At 36.3% G+C, this 26,076-nt stretch overlaps 1 long non-coding RNA gene across 1 annotated transcript in view; it reads right to left on the reverse strand.

Annotated features, from left to right (window-relative positions):
* LOC148155792 (uncharacterized) overlaps window positions 1–24,067 on the reverse strand; it is a 104,757-nt gene extending 80,690 nt beyond the window's left edge. Inside the window, exon 1 of the long non-coding RNA XR_015765150.1 lies at window positions 23,993–24,067. This is a non-coding gene — a long non-coding RNA (uncharacterized LOC148155792). The remainder of the gene's footprint in view (window positions 1–23,992) is intronic.
* Between the last annotated feature and the right edge of the window lie 2,009 nt (window positions 24,068–26,076).

Raw genomic sequence — 26,076 nt, forward strand, 5'->3', positions numbered from 1 at the left:
CATTTGAAGCGTCAAGTAAAGCAGACTAAAACATTTTCCACTGCTGAGATTCAGGATTTGTGATCAGTAACCGAAACAGAGACGATCCTGATCCTTATGTGATTCCTAAGATAAAACCTGTAAATCGCTCGATCCGAGACTAACCAGTTTTTTTGTGAAACACAACATGAACAGTGTGTTGTTACAAAGAGGAACCGTGATTCAGCTCAATGGAAAACTAAAGTTAAAAAAAGAGATGAATCTTTGATATATTTATGGTTTCTTATCTGCAAAGCCATATGAAGAGTTGTAAATTTTTACTAAATTATAATTTTCTGTTAAAAAAAAAAGCTCACAAAAATATAACTAACAATGGCTATTGAGACATTGTCCTCAAAATCAAGAGCATTATAAATGAGCTGCCCAGTTCAAACTCTTTGCTGACTCATTCAAAAGTTTAGTGCGAATCTTTACTTTTCTGTTAAAGTTACACTGTATGGGCCACCAGGCTGAAATGAGTTCATAGCAACATATTTGCTAGCTGAACAAAAACATGTCTTGAAAAGTTTTTCCAACAATGTCAACCACAAGTGCTTCCCCTCTATGTGGAAATAAGTCTCCTAATCAGACACAAAATGTCATGTAGGACTGAAACAAATAAGAATTATTAGGCCATTAGATGAGATCGAAAAGAGCAGCACTTATAGTTCACGAGTCCCCTGATAAACCAAAAATTTGAATTCCGCTGCCTTGAAAGGGGAATGTTGTTGATAAGGGGAACTATGCACTCAGGGGTGAGTGAGAGTATTAAATAAAACACCATACTAATGGCTTCCCTCCCCTCAAGACACAAGATATATTCCCTATCCTCAGTAATTATAACATCCACAAAAATCAATGGTTTCAACCCTCACCATGTGTGATCTGCTGCCTGCTGGGAGGCAAACAAAGGTTTATATTCCCCTTTAGTGCAGGGTCAACAATACAAAATGAAATTACGCATATGAGGCTCTATTTTTTAAAATCCTTCATAGTTCATTTATTACATATGTTCAGTTATATCAAATAAAACTAGCATGCAATGAATTTTAAGTATCGAGAGTAAAATTTATCACTAAAATATACCGATTCCCATATAAAATAAAAATAAAAAATACTTTCAACATAAAACAGTCTTCTGAAAACACACATGGCAAGCAAGCAGTATATAGTAGACATTTAATAAACCCTTTTAATGTGCTTAAATGCATTTATTTGGTTTGATTGGTCTACTTGGCTCATATTTGCAATATACCTCATTAAATGGGTGAAATAATTCCTCAGCAGATTATCAAATTCAGAAGAGACAGACATTTAAATCAGTGAGTCATATGAAACACGCATGACAGCGGGTCTCAGAAAGAAGCCAATTACCTGCAGCGAGTAAGGCAAGTTCTGAGAAGTCTGCTCAATGGCAAGGTCAAGGTGCAGGCAATCAACAGCTACGCCTCGTCAGTAATCAGATACCCTCCTGGGGTAATAAGTTGTCCAAAGGAGGACATTCAGACCACTTAATGTACAGAAGGAGGCACAAGTCAAGTGAGGATCAAAGCCACCTTCCAAGAAGAAATATCCAAGCTCCAAGAATGCATCAGGAAGATGGCGCCTGAAGGAAGAAGCCCTTCAAGCAACAGGGAGGTTATCTATCAGTTATTTGCCCCACAAATCCTGGTTCTATGGAAAAGTAGCAATCATATATAAACTATGGAAAGGTGGTAAGGAAGGCACAAGAACTTTCACCTGCAGTTTGCCATGGACCATTTCAGGGACATGACAAACACTTAAAAAAAAAGCTCCTGGGATCATATGAGACTAAAACTGAGATGTCTGCCCTACTTTCAAACTGCTAGGTATGGCAAAAGAAAAAAAAACAAAAAACTAACTGGCATTTATAAGCTTCTCCTAATGAATCCTCCTCAGGAAAACAAAGCTTGTTGCGATTATATGGCTCAGTTAGATGTTCTTGTTGTTTTTATGGGTTTGCTTTCAACAAATAGAGCATGTGAAGGACACCCAAATGGCTAGTTTCAACACTGCTACGAAATAAGGCACATGCTTCTGTTTTTTATTTATTGTTATTATTATTTCTGAACAAAAATAAAATAAAATTAATTAACTAACACAACCAAATTGTGTTAGTTTATTATAAGCAATGTAGTCATAATGGGAAAAAGTATTAGAAATGTTATAATACCTTTATATTTTTACAATGCATTGTATTACATACAGTGGAGGTCTATAACTCAATGTAGCTTAAGTTTAGTTTGTGGCTGTGAAAGTACACCTTGTTCTTTTTACCCTAGTTCACTCTGAAACAGCTTCAGGGGAAATTAAATATGCATGATTTAATGTTTGACTTCTGTACATTTCCTTATTACATGGTCTGCAGACTTTACTCAAACAGCGTATTTCCTGCAGAGATTCTGTCTCACAGCGCTTTCTTAGAAATGGATCACAGTCTGGAAAAATGTCCTGAGTGGAAAGTTTGGAAATAGAGGGGAAAAAAAAGTCAAGTTATTTTAATTAGCTTTAAGCATTAGATAAAGTCCAACTTGCACAGTGTTTAAACCCCAAGTTATTCTTAATTAAGCTGTCAGCCAGGGTCAAGGAAATCCAATGGTAGGTCTGTGTGAGTCCTGTTATTTAAAAAAACGCTCAAGTGGCCTCTGTGCAGAACAAGTCAGTTGGAAAAAAAAAACCTGAGTACTAAAAAACAATGGCTAGTTGAGTAATTGCAAATAATATATATTTTTTATTCATATTTTTAACACTGGTTGAATTAATTTGTTTCATGATTTAAATGAATATGGAACTCATCAGATGAGTCGTTAACCTGCTCATACATCAGTAAGTTAAAGATTAATATTCTACAATTTCCTGGACATCCTATATTATGAGCATAAAGTAAAAACTTGTTATCTGATCCGAAAGGAAAGCTATATTTTTTTTTCTTTTCATAAAGAGCGGAAGATTAACTATGTATCTCACAGTTGCGCTGTGAAACCTTTGCAAATGGTCCAACATCTGCTAGTGCATTTGCTCTTCAATCAGCCTAAAAGAGCATAAATCCCCCTTCTGCTCATGCAGTTCCACTGGCTACCTTTAGCAGCCCGTATCAATTTCAAGTCACTGGTGTTAACCTCGTAAGTGCTAAATGGAACGGCTCCCATCCACCTATAATGCTCTTGCTAAGGCTTATGTCACAACTCTGGTTGTCAAGTCATTGTCTGCTAGCAGTGCCTACATCATACTGACTCTTTTGATAAATTGTTCCACAAAGCTGGAATAACTTACTTAGTGCTATCAGAGATCCCTGTCCATATTCAAGAAAGTTAAAGACCGGCTATTCAGAGAGAATCTCCTACACCAACATCTACTTCCTTTTTCCACTGAATTCCTACTTTGTACTTCCCTCTATGTCTGCTGTCCATCACACTCACCCCTTCCACTTCGGTCGGAACCTGACTAGTGGTCCTCCTTTCATGCAGTTTTTTGTTAATTTTGATAACCACTGAATTGTTACATCCATATTTGTAAGTCTCTTTGGATAAAAGCATGAAATGCATTTAACATATCTCAGATTTTGAGCCATCCTCCGTGTTTCTGTGAGGATGAAAACATTTCCGGAAATGTCTCCGTGTTGATGCAGGTGTTTTTGAAACAGAATATCCATTTTAGAAAAAAAAAAAACACGTTCCTGTGTATTCACGGCCTTTAAGCTCAAAGTTATGAAAGTAGCTTGAGTAAGATTAATCCTAAAGTTAAATTAAGTGAGTGTTTATGTTATATAAATGAGAAATAGAGAAAAAAAAGACAAACATCACTGAGCTGTTTGAAAGCATCTATCTGAAAGATGGGACTGATATTGAATCTGAATGGGTTGAAACACACATCGAAGGAACCGTCATTGTCTTTCTTGGCCACATGCATAGATACAAGTGCACTTAAATTCCTCTTCAAAATAAATATTGCTCTCCTCTCTGCATGGCCAGTATTTTTCTCCAGTCTATATCTGCATTCTCCTGATGGCCTTCATGATTTTGAACTCAGACAGACTACTTTTAATTTATTTTCAAAACCATCAGTTTGCCTCAGATTTGACCTGCAGAGTATTTCAAGACACAGGCGATGATGTCGCACAGATAGCCAAGGACGCATCATCAGCTTCTGTTTACTCAGAAATGACTGTTGTATCACAAACCACCTCTGACCCTCACATTAAAGCAATCAGGCCTGAAGTTAATGACAGAGTCTAGACTGACATAGAAATAGAAAAAGTGATCATTTCCACTCCAGACTTTCATATTATTTCTTAAAACAATTTGGATCTAAAAAGTAAAACATAACTTCAATAGTAATATATTTTATCAATAAAGCAGACATATGGAAATGTTCAGCAAAGCATATGAAGCAATTTGCATATGAAGGTAAAATATGTCAAACAGACAGCAATTAAAACTTTAATCATGGACAATTACTCGTTTACAATTCAGAATCTGAGTGTGGGGAAAACAAGTTCAGCTCACTTTATACAATCACCTGTTAAAGGTCACATTCCTTTCACAGAGTTCACCAACTCCGCTGTCTTTACTCTTAACATAAAGCAACAGGACCCTGACCTTTAAGTGTCAGGATTTTTAATTATTGTTCACCTCACTGTGTTTCTCCCCCAAGCTAAAATTTGGAGAAGTTACACTCCCTATTTAATTTGAGAGGAAGTTCAATTTCAGAGTCATGTTTTATGGAACCAGCTCCCAAGTTTGAGCAGGAACCACAAAGATTAGCTGAGTAGTGTCATTGTGAGAACGACGTGTCATGTATATTTACGAAGTAAAACATAATTCATCACATGTACTATATATGAAGACAAAACGGAAAGATAAAAGGACTAAGATCTATTTATTAATCTTAGTTAAAGTCTGTGGCTCATGTCGGGTTTGAAATCAATTCTGAGAGTGACATACATCACTGAGCGAATACACAGAGTGTGCAGTGATTGTTTTCACTTTTTTTAACAGGGTGGAAATAACATGTTTAATTTAGATTTAAATTTATTTACTGACAAAGTAAAAGCTCCTTGATTGAAGGAGTCAGCGCAGATGGTTTAGATTTTTTGGGGGGGCTCAATTCAATGGAAAAAGGTAATACAGCAAGACAAAGAAGAACATCCTTCTAAATTAATAAATCACAGTGTTACAAAATTATCAGTTCCCTAAGCAAATGCAGAAATAAGGCCCCTGCAGTGTTTATTAAGTAGAAAATATGTTCAGGCTTATTAGTGACTGAATGAATGATTTAAGTAAACAAAAAAATATATATGTATAAGGAGAAGGGTGCACAGCTGGTGGCATTATTTTCCTTTGAAGTTTTTTTTGGAGGGGTGAGTCATATAACTGACCGAATCCCAATAATAATAATAATAATAAAAAAACAATATCAAAAAACTGTTATTTCAACAGGTAATCAAGTTGTGAAACTAAAAGCTGCAACTAAGAGTCAACCACATTGAGATATTAAACAAAAACAAATACTATGTAAACTGCTGCCAACCTCATCACATCGTGCAACAATTTACAACAATGTCTGAAATATATCTATGGTTATGTATCTATGTATACACATGTATCTATGGTTACACACACACTAACTGTGTGTGTAACCATAGATATATCCATCTCAAAAGCCAAAATTTTGTGTACAATATATATTCCAGGGAAGCGTACTAACACCTCCAAAAGTAATTTCTTTCTGTATTTATGAGAGTGTAATCACATAAAAAATGAGCTACTTGTAACACACAATGTATACACACACACACACATGCAAATCATCACAACACAATGTTTGTTTTTACCTGAATTTAAAAATCCGTCCAAGGAGTTCCAACAAGAAAGAAGTCAAGACAGAAAGATGTGGGAAAGAGAGGAGAAAGGAGAAAAGGCTATTAAAATACAAGTTAAATACACAAATACAGCCGTGGCTATGTTTTTGCAGAAAACATTTCCTTTGTGTCAAGTGACTCTGTGAGAGTATTGGAATAATGAGAATTTTTATGCATCAAAATTGAGAAAGACATTTTTTCCCCCCCTTTTATGCTTCACCTCTGAATTTAATTCAGTGCTCTGCTTCCAAGGTCATTCTTTAAGATGGTACATATAAGTCTGGCTTAGATGTGTGTTTTGACAGCCAAGACTTTAACCTTCAGAGGTAAAATAGTTTCAAACTGTTAGTTGATTTTAACATAAAATTACATAACTTTATAAGTTCTCGGAGAGACAGAAGTGATGCAGCTCGTTGGAGCTAAAAGCCGAAAAGTAGAAATTTTGAAAAGCTCCTGTTGAGTGGCTACTGTTGATAATACTATAAGTACCATGGAAAAAGAAACAGAAATGATGACATACAGGTATAAAAGAAAGGTGATTTTAGAAGATAGGTTCTTTTTATAAAAGGATAAAGTGTTTTCCCTTATAACACAGCATGGACGCTTCTTTTCATCAAAAACCAGCAGCCAACGTCATCTTCAGCATCAGGCCACATTTAATATGCAGCAGTTGTTCATCAAAAGTCACAATATTTCCGAGATACAGAGAACAGAATCAACATGCATTTCACCAAGAGGATGATAAATAATCAAATACATGGATATATAAATCAAATTATGTATTAAAAAGAGAAAGAATACTAGCTAACAGTTCAACGTACCCTTCATAGATACATCGCTGATAGCATACATAGCATTACTCATAGTGGGTGTTCTAAATAGGTACTTCATCGACACTTCATTACCAGTATGCATTGATAATGAAGGTGGAGGGGGGGTGCTGATTTGCCTCCCACCAGGCACTCCAGTTATTTGCTGAAGTCCTGTCCGGTCTGTGCCAGCTGCTTTTGTCTAAGCCACAAACCCTTCCACATATCCCTGTTCTCCTAAACTGGTGCTAAAAATATTATATTTCAGGGCTTATGCACATCTCCTGCTTGTATGACAGGTTTATTTATACTAATATAAATATGTAGATGGTCTATTTCTACAAAAATCTCCTGGGTTTAGGTTTTTTTACTTTCCCACAGAACACAAAAGTCTTCAGACCTTGCCTGGGGTCTCTGTTTCCAGTGACTGATGGGGTATGATAATGTGTTGGTGATACAAACTACCCATGCATTCCTGTTTTACTTTTATTGCCAAAACCAACAAAAAAAAAAAAAAAGTGAGAATAGCTATATAAAAAAATCTCAGTATGTTGATCAGCTACGAGTTTTCTCGAAAGAGCTCAGATTTACTGAACAAGCGGAATTCAAACACAAAGTTTAGAGTTTTAAAACTTCTGAAACTGCTGTTTAAAGCATGGGGTGGTTTCTAAACGACTATATTTAGCAAAAAAACAACAAAAAAAAGAAATACACATTTCTCAGAAATTGATGGTTTTATGTTTTGTTTTCTCCCCCTTTCTGCTCTAGCGACTCATTTCTGGTTTTGTCAAAATGCAACACATATTTTCAAACCTAGGGAATCTCTTATTTTCTAAGTACAAACTATAAAAGACACATTTTAATTCAGTAACAAACTGAGAGCACCCAGCTAAACTGGACAAATCACAACTTACCACCGAAACAAAGTCAAAGCTAATGGATCACACAAGCTCTCCAGATAGCCCCACAGAAAGGATCGACATTTTAAATCAGCACCATTTTGTAATTGCTGTTTTGTTTGTTTCCTCAAGGTCACCGAGTAAACAGAACATAGGGTCTGAAGGGTACCTTTCTAATGACTGAGTTTTGTCCCACCTAAAGGGTTTAAAGGAGGGAGTGAGACTGTGTGTGGTTACTTTCTGTGAGGCCACCCGACGGCATCCTTCTGGCTCTAACCGAAGCCAGACTGGAAGGGAGGACAGCTGTCTAACTTTAGATAAGGTGAGGGGGAAAAAACAAGAAGCAACACGAGTGGATGTGACAAAGGACTGGTCACTGAGGAGAGCCTATGGCCCCTCCAGCCACAGAGAACAAAGTTTGTCTTTACAGAGGTAGAAAGTTCATCTCATGTGAGGATGTGGCCTCAATTATAGATGAAACCTGCAGGGTACTGACTTGCATAAAGTACTTGGATGAACCACTTTGTGATGCAGTACTTTAAAGATTGCTTTCAGTGTTAAACAGAGTATGGATGCCCATTGATCACAATGACCCGGTGCCAAATTGCTGAAGACGATAACTACTTTCGGGAAAAGTAGCAATTCTTTCTATCCTAAGTACATTTCTCAAATTAGGTGAAGGCAGTTTTCTGCTAACTTGCAACTGAAGAAACAGCTGCTAAAATACCAAAGAAAATCCCAAACTGAGAAAAAAATATATTTGCAGAAGATAGAATTGAATTGCTGTGATAGGAAATTAGTGTTCAAATGCATCATTTGCAGATTATATTCTTCAGTTTTACTGTAAGACGCCCTGTGATGAATTGGTGAGCTGTCCAGGGCGTACCCCGCCTGTCGCCCGCTGACCACTGGAAATAGGCACAAGCACCCCTAGAGACCAGACTAGGGATAAGTATGTAAGATGATGGATGGATGGATTTTAGTGTAAGATCATCAAGAAGGAATTGCTTAAAGATAACCTTATAGAAATGCGGAAACAGGATGTTCAGGTTTTGTTCCCATGAACGAGTTCTTGGCATTAGTGCCTGGCTTTCCAATAACACATTTTCCATTTTTTTTCCAAAATAAAACGTGGTACAAACTCAGAAATACTCTTTCAGTCTCACTTCAAAAAAAGCATTGTTATGTTTAACAATGAAACAAAGCTCCTTGTTTTGCACATTGATTTTGAATGAATAAAACTTGTATCTAATAAACCAAAATGGATGAAAGAGAAGTAGTTGGGTATAAAATAATCCAACATTTTGTCTCCATCTTACACAATGAAGACAAAATCCCACGGTCTTCCTGTGTGCTCTCAGATTGGAACAGGGGGGCCTGTGCAGCTGGCACATCCCTGCTGTGGTAAATTGAAACTACAATGCAGACTCTTACACAGCTGTAGTGAGGCAGTGTCTTTAACATGACGGCTCTCAGAGTGACTCAGTTAAACTGAGGCAGAGGGAGGTTGCAGGACACTGCTTTGTGATTGTGTTTATATAAATCCAGACACGTCTTCCCAATTCCGGCGCTGCCAGTTTGAGCCCCTTTGTTGGAACACTGACAGTCTGTTTCATTTGACAGACATATATTGCTAAGTCCAATGCAGGAAGACAAACCACAGAGCTAAGCAGTCATGGTGGAAACCGTTCACTATTTGGCAAACACACAGTAATTCATGTACAAGCATCATCTGATCAAAAGTATATCTTGCTTTCACATTCTAAAAAAATAAAAAAATAAATAACCTGCAAATTATTTTAGTCAAGTTTCTTTCCACAACAAGCTGCACACAAAAATAGTGCAGACATGTTTATACACAGAACAGATAGATGGGCTTGTTTGTGTTTCAGTTAATGACTTAAGTTATTAATGATATGGAACAAGTCTGAGCAGCTAAAAATAAAACAGGATCATTACCAAAAACATGTTTAGCATCACATGGTTAAAAAGCAAACCAAAGCCTACACATTCATGCTGCAATAAAAATCCTTCAAAACACAAGGAGCTGCAGGGATTTGCAGGAAATGAAACTGTGCAGAATAAAAAATAAAAAACTGGTGGAGGCGGTGATAAGTAACAGTAAACAAATAGGTAGCAACAAAGTGTGTGAAAAGGGGTGTTGTAACAATGTAAACACGACAAAGTATAAAGGGGCACAATTTTTTTTATTTTTTTTTATCTTAAACACAAGAAAAGAACAACTCACATCACAAGTCTCGATGAGAATCTCACAGACTGTCATAACTTGCATAAAATAAATGACAACTGAAATTTTCAATTTGCCACAGTTCTGTGAAGTCGTCCTCTGTAGTGGCGTAACACTGACACCACACATGTGCTTTGCCTGTCAGACAAAGCACATGTGTTTTCTGGAATCAATATGGACCAGCTGTCAGTAATTCACAAATCAAAAGTGAGAACATGTTGATCAGAGAACGTGAGAAGTGGGACAGTAAGTCTCACAGCTCTTCTAACTGTGTGAACAAGACAGCAAGTAGAACAGAACAGAGAATCAGAGGCAGAATAAGAAATACATAGTGTCCTGCCTTTAGTTAGGAGTGCTGGTTTACCCAATTATTCTGGGTCATACACTGCATTGCGGCCATGTCACCCTGGCGCTTCAGCTGGTTTCTTCATGCAAACTGGATATTAACCGCCAATCTGCTGACTGGACATTTTGCATCGAATATAAACAAAAATTCATAGCACGTCCGTTAGCGTTAACATTAGTTTGTTTTGCATGATTTCGTGCCAACTATTTGTTGGCAATGTTTTGACTCGATAACCGTTGTAGTATTAAGGCTGACATCACTATTGGTAAAAATGTGTACATGTGAGAGAATTTGATAAGAGTCTGTGTGAGACACTGTGATCATAGTAGTGTCTGTGAGGGAGTTTGCAAGGGAATGGTTGTGTTTGTGTGAAAGTATATACAAGCGCAATTGTAAGTTTTGCACCATGGAGCCTTTCACAGTCTCCTGTGTGACTCGGTGCATCGCTGAGTACACATACAGACTTGTAATAAACTGACCTTTGTGAGGACATGTTTGCACAAAGGTGCGCGTCAAGGTGCTGGAAGCCTCAATTTCTGTCTCCTCAAAGAAAACCCCAATCTCCAATTCGGCGTGTTCTAATGTGTGATGGGTTTCAATGCTGAATTACCATACAAATAAGTGATGAAGCAAACCAGGGGTCGTTATAAAACTTGCAAATGGAGAAAGAAAAAGCAAAAGAGTCTTATCAGACAATATTGCGAAAGCCTATTTCCCCTCCATCCTATCAGAATTCGATTTTTCTGTCATCGTCTCAGAACTATTTATGTGCAGTGTTAACACAAGTAAACATAGTTTAAGGCAATGTCAGGAGTAGTATCACTAGGGAATTCATACGAGGGTGGAAGTAAAGTGATAGAAGAAGAGTAAGAGAGATAACAATGACAGGAGGATGAGAGTGGTTGGTCATGCCCTTGTGTTATGACTCAAATAGAACGTTCCACTTTGTTGTTTTACGTGCTTGTCACCATAAAACTACTTTGAAATAGAAGTTTCTATGTACACTCCAGTGTCCGACCAATTACCAACAACACATCTAAAACTTCAAGGTATTTGCAATCAATGAGACAATTGTGTATTTTCTTCTGGTGACAAATGGAGACGATGTGTTCAATATGTGGAGGTTGAGGTTTTATTTTTCACTGATAAATGACAATACAGCATGTACGATTGTAGTTGGGATGAAGAATCCTTTGTGATCACTTAGTACAAGAAAGATAAGCAGAGGTTAAAAAAAAGATAACTATATATTTTCATTAATGTGCTTTATTAATCCAACAGTAAAACACATTAAAAGTAAACTGACCAATTGCAGATATTATACATTTTCAGCACCTGTAGACCGAGGTTTGGCTATAAAGTCTTTAACATAAATACCACTTAGATTAAGCACATTTCACACATCAAACATCTTCCACCATCATCGGTTCCCATTTAAAAAGCCACAAATCTTATTAAATCAAACACGGGATAGATCTCATTTCTCACACAGATGCCTGTTTCAGATCTTTCTCATAAGTAGATGGAAGTTCTCCTTCTACTGACTCCCTCCCCTGCGCTGTAGGATGTGAGCAGACTCTCTAATCACTCATTCTTCTGTCTTAACATGTTGATAATCAGAGAGAAGCTGAACGTATTTCACAGGTTCTTCTGAACTATGGCATGAGACAGTCAATTTCAGATTTCTGAAATACTGCCTCAGTCTTGGAGATTTGCCAAAAATGTCAAAAGTCTTCAGTAGAAATTATAGCATGCGTTATTTTTCCCTGCACTCACAGTATGGCGTGCTGTGTGTACTGCAAGTAGCGGCAGATTGGCTTGCTTTTTCTCAAATGGTAGATATGACAGAATAGAACAGAATTTAACAAAATGTTGCTTAAAATGGGATACAGATTATTTTTCATAAAGTTGAATAATCATATTCAGCACTCCTGAAAATGTTAAAGCAATAAATAACAGAGTGGATCATTTTAATTTCTGAATATATAAACAACAACAAGGAACTGGTCTACGGTAAAAGAGATTTAATATTCCCTTTAATCGTCTTTGCTAGCTGAATATTTTGAGGTGTCTGGCAGCACATTTGATCTATGGAATCTGTAACGTAAAAATTGATTTGATTAACTCCAGCTGGCCTGCAGAGTGCATATTACCAGAGGGAAAAAAGGAAGGAGACACAACTGGGAGAAGTTGATCATTTAAAATGAGATCAGTGGGAATATAAGTGACTCTGAATTAGGAAAGAGCTCTGTACAAAGCCTGCGATCATTAGATTAGAGGGTCCACATTTTACACTCAAACACGATGAGCGTATGGATATAGATTCAGTTCAGTCAAGTACAAATAACAGCCAGTTTTTAAAACTCCAGACTTTTTTATTAAAATTATTATTATTTTGGGTAAGAATGCAAGAGAGAAAACGAGAATGAAAGAAAAAGAAAGTGAGACAGAATGAGAGAGTAATCCAGAAAGATATATATATATATATATATATATATATATATATATATATATATATATATATATATATATAGAGAGAGAGAGAGAGAGAGAGAGAGAGAGAGAGAGAGAGAGAGAGAGAGAGAGAGAGAAAGAGAGATAGATTGAGATCTCTGAGGGAACATGTCATTGCTATCTCCCAACTTAGCTTAGATTTACCAGTAGACCAACTGGTCAACAGACTGCCTACCTCCAAATCCGTCGAAGCAGTTAAAAATGTTTGGAGGATGGGTTTATTGAAACACATTTCCAAAAATATGAAAACCAAAATGTTAAAAAATGGTGCAACCTTCCATCCAATTAGCAGTTGCAATATATCTTAATTGATATTTTCTGCACTTGTATCTCTTGGCATGAGATACTCTTGCATTAACTGAACTAGAAAATATTTGTTACTGTTAGAATAGTTTGTTGCCCAACGTAAAAACAAGATGAATCATTAGACGTTCAGTGTGGCCGTCACTCCTAATGCTAATCACAGGGGATGCATTAGAAGTTTGGCTGGATGTCTGTTGTTCTGAGTTTACACTGGCTGGATAATATGGTAAAAAATATATAGATATATATTGCAGCAATTTAACTGGACAATTTCCATAGCTGGAAGCCTAAATGCGGATGGGTGATGTAAAAAATAAAAACTTGCTAGAGTTTATGTGGACTTGGCTTGTAGCTTGAATAATAAAGAGCAGAGCAAGGTTAATGGAAAATAGTAAAGAGGAAAGCTGTGAATCGGCTTCCAAGGTTCTCAGCCAAACAAAGTAACAAACAAAGGTCCAAAAATAAAAGTTAGGAGCACTTAAGTTCAATTCAAATATGGCAAGAAAGCATTTTCTGAAACAAGAAATCACCAATATGTTGTAGACCCTGACAACAAAACCATCAGGAAGGTGATATATATATATATATATATATATATATATATATATATATATATATTCTTCAGCACCAGTGACAGACATTTTTCTTGCACTTAGCCACCCATGAAGTCCTTTGATACCAAAGCAAACACACTGATGTTTGCATGGGTTTCTCATCAACAACCTCCAGTTCACAAGCATTGGAAGTTGTCAGAATCACTGAGGCATAGCTTTTACACTTTTTATGTGTTAAAATTTAAGGCTGAGTGAGTAAGATCAGAATAGCTATACGCATCTTTCAGAGAGGGAAAAAAAAAACCTCTTACATTGAAAGCAAACTGCTTCTCACTGTTTTACTGTAAAAATGTACAATTTCTACAATATTTCTATAAGATGACATTACATGATCAGCACCTGTAGACCATGATCATCATGTATCTGATTATAGTGACTCATAATCAGACATGAGTCCCTGGTGAGTCCCTGACCAGATCCAGCCTGAAACTGTGCAGAGGAATCAAATGCTCATCAGTTATTTGACACAACAACTTAGCAAGTGATTCCGTGGTGTAACAATTAAAACTCGTCGTAGCTAAATACATTGTTGGAGGGTGATGCAAAACTCAAATATATATCAAAGGTCAAATGAGTGAATATCTTCAAGTAGCAGATGAACAAAACACTTTATGGCTAAGAGATGAAAAGGAAGTTAGGCTGGGGTTGAAAAGACAACAACCCACGGTGAGCAGATTTAGGAGGCAGTGAGGATAATCTTAACATTTGATCTTTTAGCTTTATTACATTATTTTTCACACTGACAGCTTGGTTATCCAAGCAAATGAGGCAAAGTCAGCATTTGGCACAAAAGGGAATAATACAGAAAATGAAACCCATTTTAAAGAAATCATTACATCGAAGACTTTTTTTATTAAGTTCTAAAACGCAGCATCTCGTCCACTTCAGATGTGGTTGGACTGCTGCAAATTTGGGATACCACCTGGAGTATCACACACGATTTTCCTTTGTAGCCCGGAAAAAGCTTAAAACAACAAAAACAAAAATGCATGTCAAGAAGTTAAGATGGACTTTGGGATTATGTGAAAAACTCTATTCTCTGTGCGGCCTTGTGATTGACAGATAATCCGTTTTGGCTCTTCACTACTTCTCATTGACTGCTGGACATAGATAAACATTTCATCAAAGTTATACCTGCTTTATTGAACGATGTTATTTGAGATTTGGGCCATAAAAAGGGGTTTTTGGCAGTTTTCCTGGAGAACGACGTCTGCTCACTTCTATTACAAGGAACACAGTAAAATGATTGTATTGTGAGTCAGTTGAAGTATAAACTAAGAATTATGGTTACTTTTACCTCTTCCTCTCAAAGCAAAAAAAATTTTCAGAGCTCCTAAATAATTATGATACGGATTTATGAGATAAAATAATTGTAAAAGCTTAAGCTTGAGTCAGATATAGAGGCCGTGTGGATACAAAATGATGATGTTTGCACAATTCTTGATGATGATTTCAAGGTGCTGGATGTTACACATCACTACTCCAGAGCTGTATAGCTAATATTTAATCACACTCACAAACACGCAGACACACACACCAATATTAGACTGATAGGCCTGCAAATTAAACCATCAACTTTCAGATTGCAAGACAAATTACTCTTCCACAGAGTGGATCGCCTTTCATTTTTAGGGATTAAGGAATACTTCCGTGGAGTCGTGGTGTGGCTATTTGAATGTATGTGCTTTACTTCAGCTTTACTACAGTTAACTGGCTCCACTGCACAGGAAACTTCTGTGCTGCTTGATTTTTACAAAAATCCAAAAAAGAAAAAAATAAATAAATAAAAATACATCAGAAAAACTGAGGGAAACGTCTTGCAATATGTTGTGAAATTAGAATAGAAACAAACACCCTCTGCAGGGATTTTGATGAAAGCAAACACAATATTGGCGGTAATGTTTGGCGAAGGTCTTTGGTTTCTATATTGTGGAAGAAGAGTATAGCTGCTTTCCGCTTTACTCTTGGAAAAAAAGATTGACACAAACAGATTTCCAATAAAAATCAGTCTCTGAACTGCCCTGTATATCTTCATTTCACCTTTCTTATTAAGGCTGGAGCCGCACAGTTAAAGGATGTCTGATTCAGTAACGCAAATCCCTGACACCTCTTGTCTTGTTTGCAACTGCAGCCAGAGGACACCGTTTAACAAAAAAGTTAAAAGAAAATGTTCTTTTACTTCTCACTTCTGATTTACAAGTGGAAATATTATTTTAATGCCCTATTTCCAAGTGGGGATATTTAAAATGACCATAACTACGAGTGAATCTAACTTCTAAGATATTTAGTATTCAGAAACATATCTCGGTGTCAGTGGTTTGATTTTAATCAGTTTGAGTGTGATGTTGTGGTTTGCTTATGTTACAAGGTCAACACGACGAAACAAAGACCTTGGGGGTCTAAACCCCGAGGTGGTCTGTTTGGTGGATTAACAGAACCCAAATGCCTGGGTTGGGGCATGTTGGCGAGACGTTTTAACAACTAGTAAGTACATAAGGAGCTTACAAATCTGACACAAGGCATACAAGAAATCAGGGTGAGAGTAAAAGGACAGCAAGGAAGGGCTGAATAAAAACAAGACAGGATCTCCTAAACAAAGACAAAATGACCTACACTTAAATTATTCAAAATACGAGAGAGTAGAAAATAAGAAAGGATGCTGGAACAGAAGAAATTGACTACACCCTAAGTGATAAAAGCAGACAACCATAACTAACTCAAAAACACAGAACATGGAAACTCCAAGAAGAAATTTTAACTCAGGACCGTCTTGCAGCAAGGAAACAGTGCTGCGTCACCATGCAGTTATTTAACCATGTCAAATAACCTAATTAAGACAGGACATAAAACTTATTACTGTTCTTTGGAATGAGGTGTGTGTAGAGTTAGTGAGAGATGGAGCATTAAAAGAGTACAACTTTAATAGAAAACGACATTTACTGTGATTATTGGTAAAATAAGATACAGGGGTTTTTTTCTGAGGATTTTTTTTTCATATACAGATCAGAAGTTAAAATCAAAAGAATACGTCTTGATGCAAGTCAAAGGGAAAATGCACAATCCCAACTGAGTCCGTAATTACAGCCGATTATAATCAAAACCCTTCCACTGCAGGTGAAAATGAAACACCCTCATGACTGCTCCTCGGATATTTTTCACGTTCCCGAGAAGCAAAATTCTATCTATAGGAGTTTCTACATTTAAGTTGAAAACAAAACCAAACAGATTGTGTAGTAAGGTTTTGAAGGATACCTAACGGTTCTGTTTCCCCCCCCTTTCAATGCTACTGGTGTCCTTTCATCTGTGGAACGTTGCCAAAATAATCCCAGGCTTGACGTCTTACATGGAGATTATCTTCTTAGCTGTGTTTCTCTCCTCTATGAATCAATCTAAGCAGCTACTTCTTATATTAACATTTTGCTTTTCTTCAACAGAAGAAAAACTGGAGCCTCTGTATTTCTTTTTATTTTTGTCTTGTTTCTAGTCGGTCATGTCAGTTGGCTGCCCTCTGTGAGCCAGGTCTGCTGGAGGTCTCCTACTGTTAAAGGAGAGTTTTTCTTTCTGCTGTTGTGCCATACATATTAAGTGTGACAGACTGCAGCAACAATCCACTGCCCACTGAACATGCTTGTCTAGAAAGAGGCCATCTGCTTGGTTTCCTTTGACAGAAAATGTTTTAACCACTTTGAAAGATAATTTCAGTCATGTTTTTGCAATTAACTTTAGAGTTTTACAATGTAAAATTGGGGGGTGAGGGGAACAAAACACTAAGTGCAATCTTATTACAGTTTGATCAGGGCTTTGAATCCGTCATATTTCAAGAGTCAATGGAAAAAAAAAAAAAAAATGAGTGTCAGGATCACAATTGTCGAGCTGAATTTCAGGCCACACTCGTCTGTGGCTGAGCGCAGGTCAGGCTGTGTCTGCCAACCGGGAAGCAGCAAACTGTTTGTTCCAGGTGGAAATCAGATCAGAGGAGGTTGGAAGGATTTGTGCACAGGGCAGCATGACGCAAATATTTAATTTGTTAAAACCATGCGATTAAAATTCACATTGCAAGTGGTTCGTTTTAAAGTGCAGTTAAAATGTGTGTTTTTAAAAAGGTAATAAAGCTAACAGTAATTTTCTAAATGTGATGCTGTGTATTTGAAGGAAATCAGAGCTCCAAACGTACAAGGTTAAAATGATCACTGAATCATGCATTAAATGTGCCCAAGTGATTTTGGGTGCCTTAAATTTGACATGTGATAGTTTGGACATTTAGCTTCAGTTATTTTCTGTTTTGATCAATTCTTTGTGCATTTCCTGATCTAACCAGTGTTCCTTTTATCCCTTGTGTAAGCTCACTTTAATTCCATTAATTGTTTCTTTAGTGCTAATTTCTGTTCATTAAATTCAGGTTTATTTCTCATTTCTTTCTCTTTCCTTTCATCCTCTCCTCACCACAGTTGCTCTCATCCGTCTCTCAACTGTCCCTTGGCTTCGTTGAATCCAGCTGTTCCTCATCTCCTGATAAGTCCTCCTGCATGTGCATCCTTTTGTTCTTGGTTACTTTGTTTAGATTCTTCCTTTTTACTTTCAAAATAAAAAGAGAAACACATTGATTCTTGGTATCCGAGTCCAATTTCAAGTGGTTAAAAGCTTTGACTGAACCCAAAAGTGGGAGCCACTTGATAAGAATAAATGAAAAAAACAAAAAAAAAAAACAAATGTATACAGCTGAATTCAAATGAAATGTACATGTGTCTCCATATTTTATTATACTTAAAAAGACATACACCATTTAAATGGGAAACCTTGCTTCAATGCGTGAAGGGTTGAAATATTGATTTCCTGGTTTGAATTTTACATATAACCATGAAAAGAGTTTCAGTGTTCTTAAGCAAACATTGAATAGTTGTGCTTTTTCTTTCAAACAATTGAAAAATGGAGTTTCATTTAGTACTTAACCTTCATGAGAGTTTGTCTTTATAGCTGAAAAAGATGGCCAGAGAATGTCCTGAACTAAGTCAAGAATAAAATTTAAGACTACCACAAAAACGGCAATGAGATCGGAGCTAAAATTGGTGAACGGGGAGATTGACCTAAAATCCACTGTGATATGTCTATCTGGAAACTCGTGCTGATGTCAACTGGACTAAGAGAGATGTTTGCACCACTAAAAAGCAGGGGTTAAATACCAAGTACAATCTTTGTTGTGAAGACCATAATCTGTACAAGCTGTATTAATTTAGGCAATAACAAATCAAATGCAACAAACATCTCCAGACATTTAAGAAATAATTACTTATATATAGCCAAGGGAAATTTGTTCATTTTAATGTTTTTTTTTGTTACGACCGTTTCACATGTTGATTTGGTTTTATCATAAGGTTGACACTAATTGCAATTTTAACATCATAAGTAACACCAGAAGTTGTTGCCATGGGCTGCATGATGGTAGAGATTTTGGCACTTTTGCCTCAGAACACAAAGGATTGGATTCAAATCCCATCCTGTGGTTATTCTGAATGGAGTTTTCTGCAAGTCAAACTTCCTAAGGCATCTCCAAATTGCCCATAGGTATAAGTGTATACACGCATGGTTCTTTTGTCCATGCATGCAGAAACGGACAACTGATTTCTCCCAGGTGGATCCTCTGTGTTAATAACTGAAGAAAGCATTAGTAGGAGCATTCGCGCCCTCCTATATTTGGCAGAAATGTCATGTAAAGCTGTTCGAAATATTGTGAAGTTTAAAGTGATTAAAATGTAAAGTATAAGAAAAAGATCTGTCACTGAAGAACATGGCTAATGTAATGTCTTTTTAGTGCCGAGAAACACTTTCCTTGGAAGCACAGAAAGACGTTAAAAATATGACCCTTGTCATAAAAGTACCTTGTATTTCATTCAGGACATAACCAAGAAGTGATAATGAGAAATTCAAAAAGTGGAAAATGAAGAAACGTGATTAGGATTTAAAACGCAAAATGCCACTCGTGGACAGGCAAACACTGCAAGGGGATGCATTTCACTTGCTCAGGAATAAATCGCCAAAAATAGTTGTGATGTGGGTTGATGCTAAATGGTGCGTCAGCTGACATGCTCTGCTCCAAAAGGAAATAGGCTGTGCCAGACATCACTGCAATATACACATATTAAATATGAAAGAAGTCTATTTTATGGTAACATGACGAGAGTAAGAGAGCTTCAAATCAAAGATGTTCACAAGTCATTTATTCCCAAGTCTAACGCTCCTTGAGGGGAAAGTCCAAGCAATGTCAAGTCTTTCAATCAAAGTCAAGATTTAAAAACGGTGTCTCTACAAAAGGATGAAATCAAAGAGCACCTCTAGCATTGCTTTGCTGGAGGTTAGAAATCAAACCCTCAACAGTTTGTCCTTAAGCTTAAATTACCAAGTTAGCATTGATAATTTTCTTTCATCTTTTTTTATAAATCAAGTTTATTTCTATAACACATTTCAGGAACAAGGTAGCTGAAAGCAGTTTACATGACAAACACATGACACCAAAAACAATTATGAAACAAGAAACAGATATTACATTTTGTCAAAATCATCAAGAATAACCTTTGTCAACAAAACACATCAATCATGTTTATCTTCCAGCCGTTTTTAGTCAGGTGGGATTTTAGCCTCGATTTAAAGGGACTTAGCTTAACAGTGGATTTGCAGTTTTACGGACGTTTGTTCTAGATTTGCTTCTTCTTCATGTTTGGTTCTGACTCTGGGGTTGCAGAGTAGACTTGATCCAGAAGTTGCCAGAGTTGCCAGGAAGGTTGATGCGACAGGAGGTCTTCAATGTATTTTGGTGTTGAACCATTCACTGATGTTTAAACTACCGGGAGTATTTTAAAGTCTACTCTCTGCAGGGATCTCAGAGAATAGCCCGATGTCAGAATAAAATTATTTTGTTATTAAAATGAGATTATTTTGATAACAACCACTTGTACAAAGTTTTTCAACTTTTGTCATCAAGTGTTCAAAATGTAGTTTAATTTTAAATAGGTTCAATAAACAAGATACACATTTTAGAGTAAAAAAACAACAAACAAACAAAAAAAAACAGTTGTAAATACTGCAAGATAAAATAATTTTGGAATTCATCCCTAAAACCCCAGCTCTACTTTAGTAATATTGGCACTAATAAAATATGTGCAACAAATATGTGTATAATTGTCTTAAAATAGTCAACATTACCATTGAGACACCTTCTTATCTCTCTCCGACTTAATATTAGAGCCATATAGAAGACATTAAAATTATCAGTGTGGATGTAATTTTTTTAAATAGCAAGCACATTAACGACCGAGTATGTCAAAACTGGAATAATTTATTCATACATTTTCACAAAACTTTTATTTCACCAAACTTCCAAAAATAATTCTTAGCCATACTGTTTTTAATAATCCTTATATGGAAACCTGAGCATTTTATATACATGATTTCTCTGTATTGCTATAATGTTTATAATTACATATCTTTTTTTTTTTTATCTTCTGATTCATAAAGTAAACATGTGCCCCATGAATGCAGACACGACACTGAATTTTCCTGTGATGTCTTGACAAAGTGCCATGAATATGTCATATCCATTGCACCATTGCAGACTAAAAGCACTCTCACTGTCTCATTCAACAAGAAGCCTGGGGGCTTTGTAATATCTAAATAAGAATTGTGTGTCTTTTCTTTTTTTTTTTTTTTTTCAAACTAATTAATCAGTGTTTTGTGCCCTAAGAGGTTCATTAAGTTCAATAACACCCCAGAGCTTTATTACTACAATTATGATTTCAAAGAAATTACTCCTGTCTGTTTGATGTTCTGTTATTGAAAACTGTAATGCTAGAATCACACAGGAATTTCAGCTTTATGTCTGTGCTTGTATTCTATGTGTTTAAAGACCCAGAGTCTTCTGACCTACTGTTTGATTTCTGGAGATGGCTACGAAAATCAGACTAAAGTTTTAAACGGATAAAAACTAAAACAGAATAAGGCACACTATTACCTAAACCAATCCTTCAAATGTTGCACCCAGTAAACTATTACACTGTCATATTGATATTGAAAGGTGGCAGAATAAAATGATAAATATACCAATTAAAATAAATGGCCACTGAGTAAATTTCCTTATCTGTGTTTAATCTATCAGAGCCTCTAGTTTTCTCACTCTCACATCCCGTCACTCTGCAATAAGGTGAATCAGAACTAATTAGACCATGTGTCATTTAAGTCAGATGTATTCAAGTAAGATGTCTTTTGTATATGCTTCCATTATACAATTTCTGTAGACCAAAATGATTTTATTTGCATACTCTGTGAAGGAGCTTGAATTTAAGCCACTGCTTATGAACTTAGCTTTTAATTTGCTGGAGGATGAAAGGATGATAAATGACTTTGCTAGTCATTAAGACATAAGTAAATTCCCAATCCACAGTGCTCCAAGTCTGATGGTGGAAATGTTTTCTCATTTCTCAAGACATAATGAGGTTAGATAGCATTCAGCCACATCGCACTGCTTTAATCTAAGTGCGATATAAGTGCTCAAATAGATAGACAGACATTTCAAAGAAACTTAGCAACTGATTATTAATAACACAGGTATATACTCTTTTCCAGTGTTTCAGTTTTTTGAAAATGAACTCACTCTATATATTTCAGCGCAATGACAAGCAATCAAAACGAACACAAACTTCAATCTTGGCAGCTGAAATGTCTCAGCAGAAACAATCCAGAGAGCAAAGTTCATCTACACTGCAAAAACTTTGAATTCAAAGAATATAGTCAGGCATGACTCAGCTTCAGTGGGGTGCGCAGACATTTTGGGGCGCGGGGGCTCAATTGGGATAAAAAAAAAAAAACACACCTTGTGGAAGGAGAAATCAACTTGAACACACAGACTTCCTCATTACAATTTATAAGGTCAACTTCACGTTTCAATATGGTTGATTCTCACAGTAGTAAGCTGTGGAGGAAACATGTTTGTATCACAAGACTTTAAGCCCATTTACTGGTCACATGCATAAAGGAGGCTTTCCTGACAATGTGATGCAATCAACATTAAACAGGCTCTTGACTCCCAACTCATTATGAGACAAATAGTTAACTACAAATTGCACCCTGATTTGTTTTTGATTAAAATTATTATATTGTGAAGTGTTAACACCCTTGAATGCTCAAATGACTGAAATAAATACCACGGATGCCTCTTTTAAAGAAAAGTGGAATACAAATTCTGAAGTCTGGTTGTGTCTATTAAAAAGTAACACTGCTGGAGAAGCCTGGCAAGTACAGAGAAGGATAAGGACCAGCATCAAACCCACTGGCTGCATTCGCTGAGCCTTAATACCAGAAAACAAACAAAAACTAGAATGTGTCTAACAAAGACTGTTCCACGCAGAAGTCAGAGCAGAATAAACACCCCCTGGCAGTTTAGTTTAGAGAGACTAGCCAGAATTTTCACAATGCAACCTGTCAAAAGCCAAGAAACCATTCTTAAGTGAGAATCTCTAGGCTTCCAGGTCCTCCTCTTTACCTGACAGGTGCTCATCTTTATGCAGGATGGAGTAACAAGACATGGGAATGTTCACATTTCTTTTTTTTTTTGTAAATTGGTGACTATTAAATGGTACAAAGAGCCAAAGCTTTTACTTGTCATATCGTCTGCAGAGTAAAACGTGTTTAGAAAAAAACATATTTATACGGATCAGAGGACATCCACAAGCAAACACACCAACTGCATAACCGTGATAAACATCTGGCTTCGGTCCGGTTGAGGAACGGCGATTAATAGAAAGGACAATAGAAAGAAAAAATGGGTCTTGAACGGCATGTAAAAATGAAATCAATAAAAAGAACTATAATAATAATAATAATAATAATAATAATAATAATAATAAACCGTCTACTCCAACACTTTAGAAAAATAGTTAAAGATTCATCCTCAAGTGTAAATGGGATTTAAGAGAAAGAACCCTACTCTGTAAGCTTAAGTTGTGTTGAGTGCTTAATTCAGATTTTGCTTCATATATTAGAGAAGGAAAAAAGCAGATCAGAGCAGTGATAACAAGGCTAATGGGACTTGAATTTATGTCTCACTATCTCGACAGAAAAGAAAAATAAGCTTATTCGAAAAAAAAAGAGAAAAGAATGAGAGAGGTCCATCTAAGTAATTATTTGTGTCAGATTGTTGTATGACATAAACAGATGGAGTTAGTGTATACTGTTGAGAAAATAAATTTAAAATAAGCTAGTTTTAAAACTTAATATGTCTTGATTCAAATGGCCTAAATTGTGGTTTTAAATCAGTAACTTATTCTGGCCTATTGACCTTTCCTTGTGCCTACACGTGGCCCGCCGAGAGGACCTGGGATCAGAGGAAGAGAGAGCCAAACTTTTTTTCAAAGTTAACCTATTTTTAGGAATTTCTTCCTTAACAATACCCACCCTCTGGAATGGCATTTTTATAACAACATATGATGAACTCCTGTCACACACATGAACCAGTAAGCTGCCCAACTGAGTTAAAGATGGCCTCAATCTTGATTGAATTATTGGGTGTAATTTCAGCTCTTATCACTTTAATTTGCCATATTTACTTCGCTCTTTAATACGACTCCGATGTGCATACTATATGACAGGTGCTTCCAAGAATCAATAAAATATGTACCATCTAGGTGGGGATTAAGATTTAGTGCTGATGATTGCTGCACATATAGCAGTTTGTCAGGTAAATGTCATGAAAAATAAATGAGAAAGTATAGTAATGAACAACATTATTATCTGATAAAAAATATCTTTCACTGAGACTTTTTGGAAAAACATATGCCTCCATCTCTTATTCTCATTTTTGTTGCCGTTACAGTTTACACATATTTGCATATAAAACATACCAAATGTTATTTAAAAGTCATTTTTTTGATTAAATCTGATCTCTCATATACATATCAAAATGTATAGCGTGTGAGAACATGAGCCGTCACCCAAACTTATGGTACTAAAAGTAGATTTTATGTCAAAACAGAGTGGTGGGAAGATCTCAGTTTTTGAAAGGGCAGATTAGATCACGTTGCACACACATAACAGAACATGAAATGGTATTATGCTGTAAATATATTTTATGTAAATAAATTCAAGGACAAAATGGTTGGAGGAATGGAAATGAGTTTATTCTAAAATGGAATAAATTGAGCTTTGATCAACTATCATTTCCATCATATTACTAACAAAGCATCAAACATTTCAGTCATAGTGACATATTTTTTTGGAAAGTAGTTGCTTAGTGGCATTTTTGTCTGGCCTGTTTGTAAAACTGATAAGTTAGGCTATTTATCCAAGCTGGAGTTTTGTCGGTACAGATTATGACAATAATTGCATCAGAGGAGCAAACAATACTGGATGTTGCTAACGAGCTCAGTAAACAGGCACAGCACCAGTGACTATACCAAAGCCATTCAACAAAACACAGCCCAATGAAGCTCTGTTCCACTTGAAGCGCTGCATTTTAAAGTCCCATGTTGAAGTTTGAGTGAGTGAGAATGTGATATAGATTGGAGGGAAAGGACACACTGCAAGTGTTCTCACCATCAGCAAGCAGACAAACACTCCTCACAAGGCCTCTTTACCGTTCTCTAACAAAGTGTTGCACACTGGCTTAGCCTTAGCAGCCACACCAACAATTTCAGAGAAATTACCTGGTGAGAAGGGAGTGGGCTCATTGACGTGACTAAATAACCAGCACAAAACAAAGCTGACCCCTTAAAATAGATCACAGAATGTTCAGAGTGTTTTCTTTAGACAAGGGAAAAGGAGAAAAGCCACACAGTAATTTAGTCTCAAAGATTTTCTCCTGGACTTTCTCCAGAAGAAGAATGGTGACGCATAGGATTTTCACTGGGCTGACATGTGGTCGCTCCTCAGGAACCAAGCATGTCAACAAGCGTCGACACGAGGCAGATTGTTTTAAATATGTCAACCTGAGATTACAATCAAAATAGGAGAAAGCAAAACAGTAAATTGAATCACTTATTTCATTTCCCTTTGGGATTAATTAAGTATTTTTGAAATTGAATTAAGATTTAAGGTAAAACTGAATTTTATCAACCTCAACTAATGAAAATGGATTTTATTTTTAGGAGATAAGTATATTATTTTAGGCCAAAAGAAATAGAGATCAATACAGAAATGTGGGCTTATTGAAAAGGATGTCTATAAGTGTTTTTAAACTGATAAATATCTATTCTGACTGGAATGGATATTCTACTTTACTGACATGCATCTGTAAGTTGTACATTGGGTCAGGTTTGTTTAGATAGCTTTGTTCATCAAATAAAGATGTTATTGTTTGAAGCCAGGGTAACACTTTATTTGAAGGGGTGTGCATAAGACTGACATGACACTGTCATAAACATGACATACCCGTCATGAACATAAAGAAGTCTTTATGAATGT

The sequence above is a fragment of the Poecilia mexicana genome, unplaced genomic scaffold (assembly GCF_051168715.1).
Source record: "Poecilia mexicana isolate PSO_F unplaced genomic scaffold, ASM5116871v1 scaffold_13, whole genome shotgun sequence".
Lineage (NCBI taxonomy): Eukaryota > Metazoa > Chordata > Actinopteri > Cyprinodontiformes > Poeciliidae > Poecilia > Poecilia mexicana.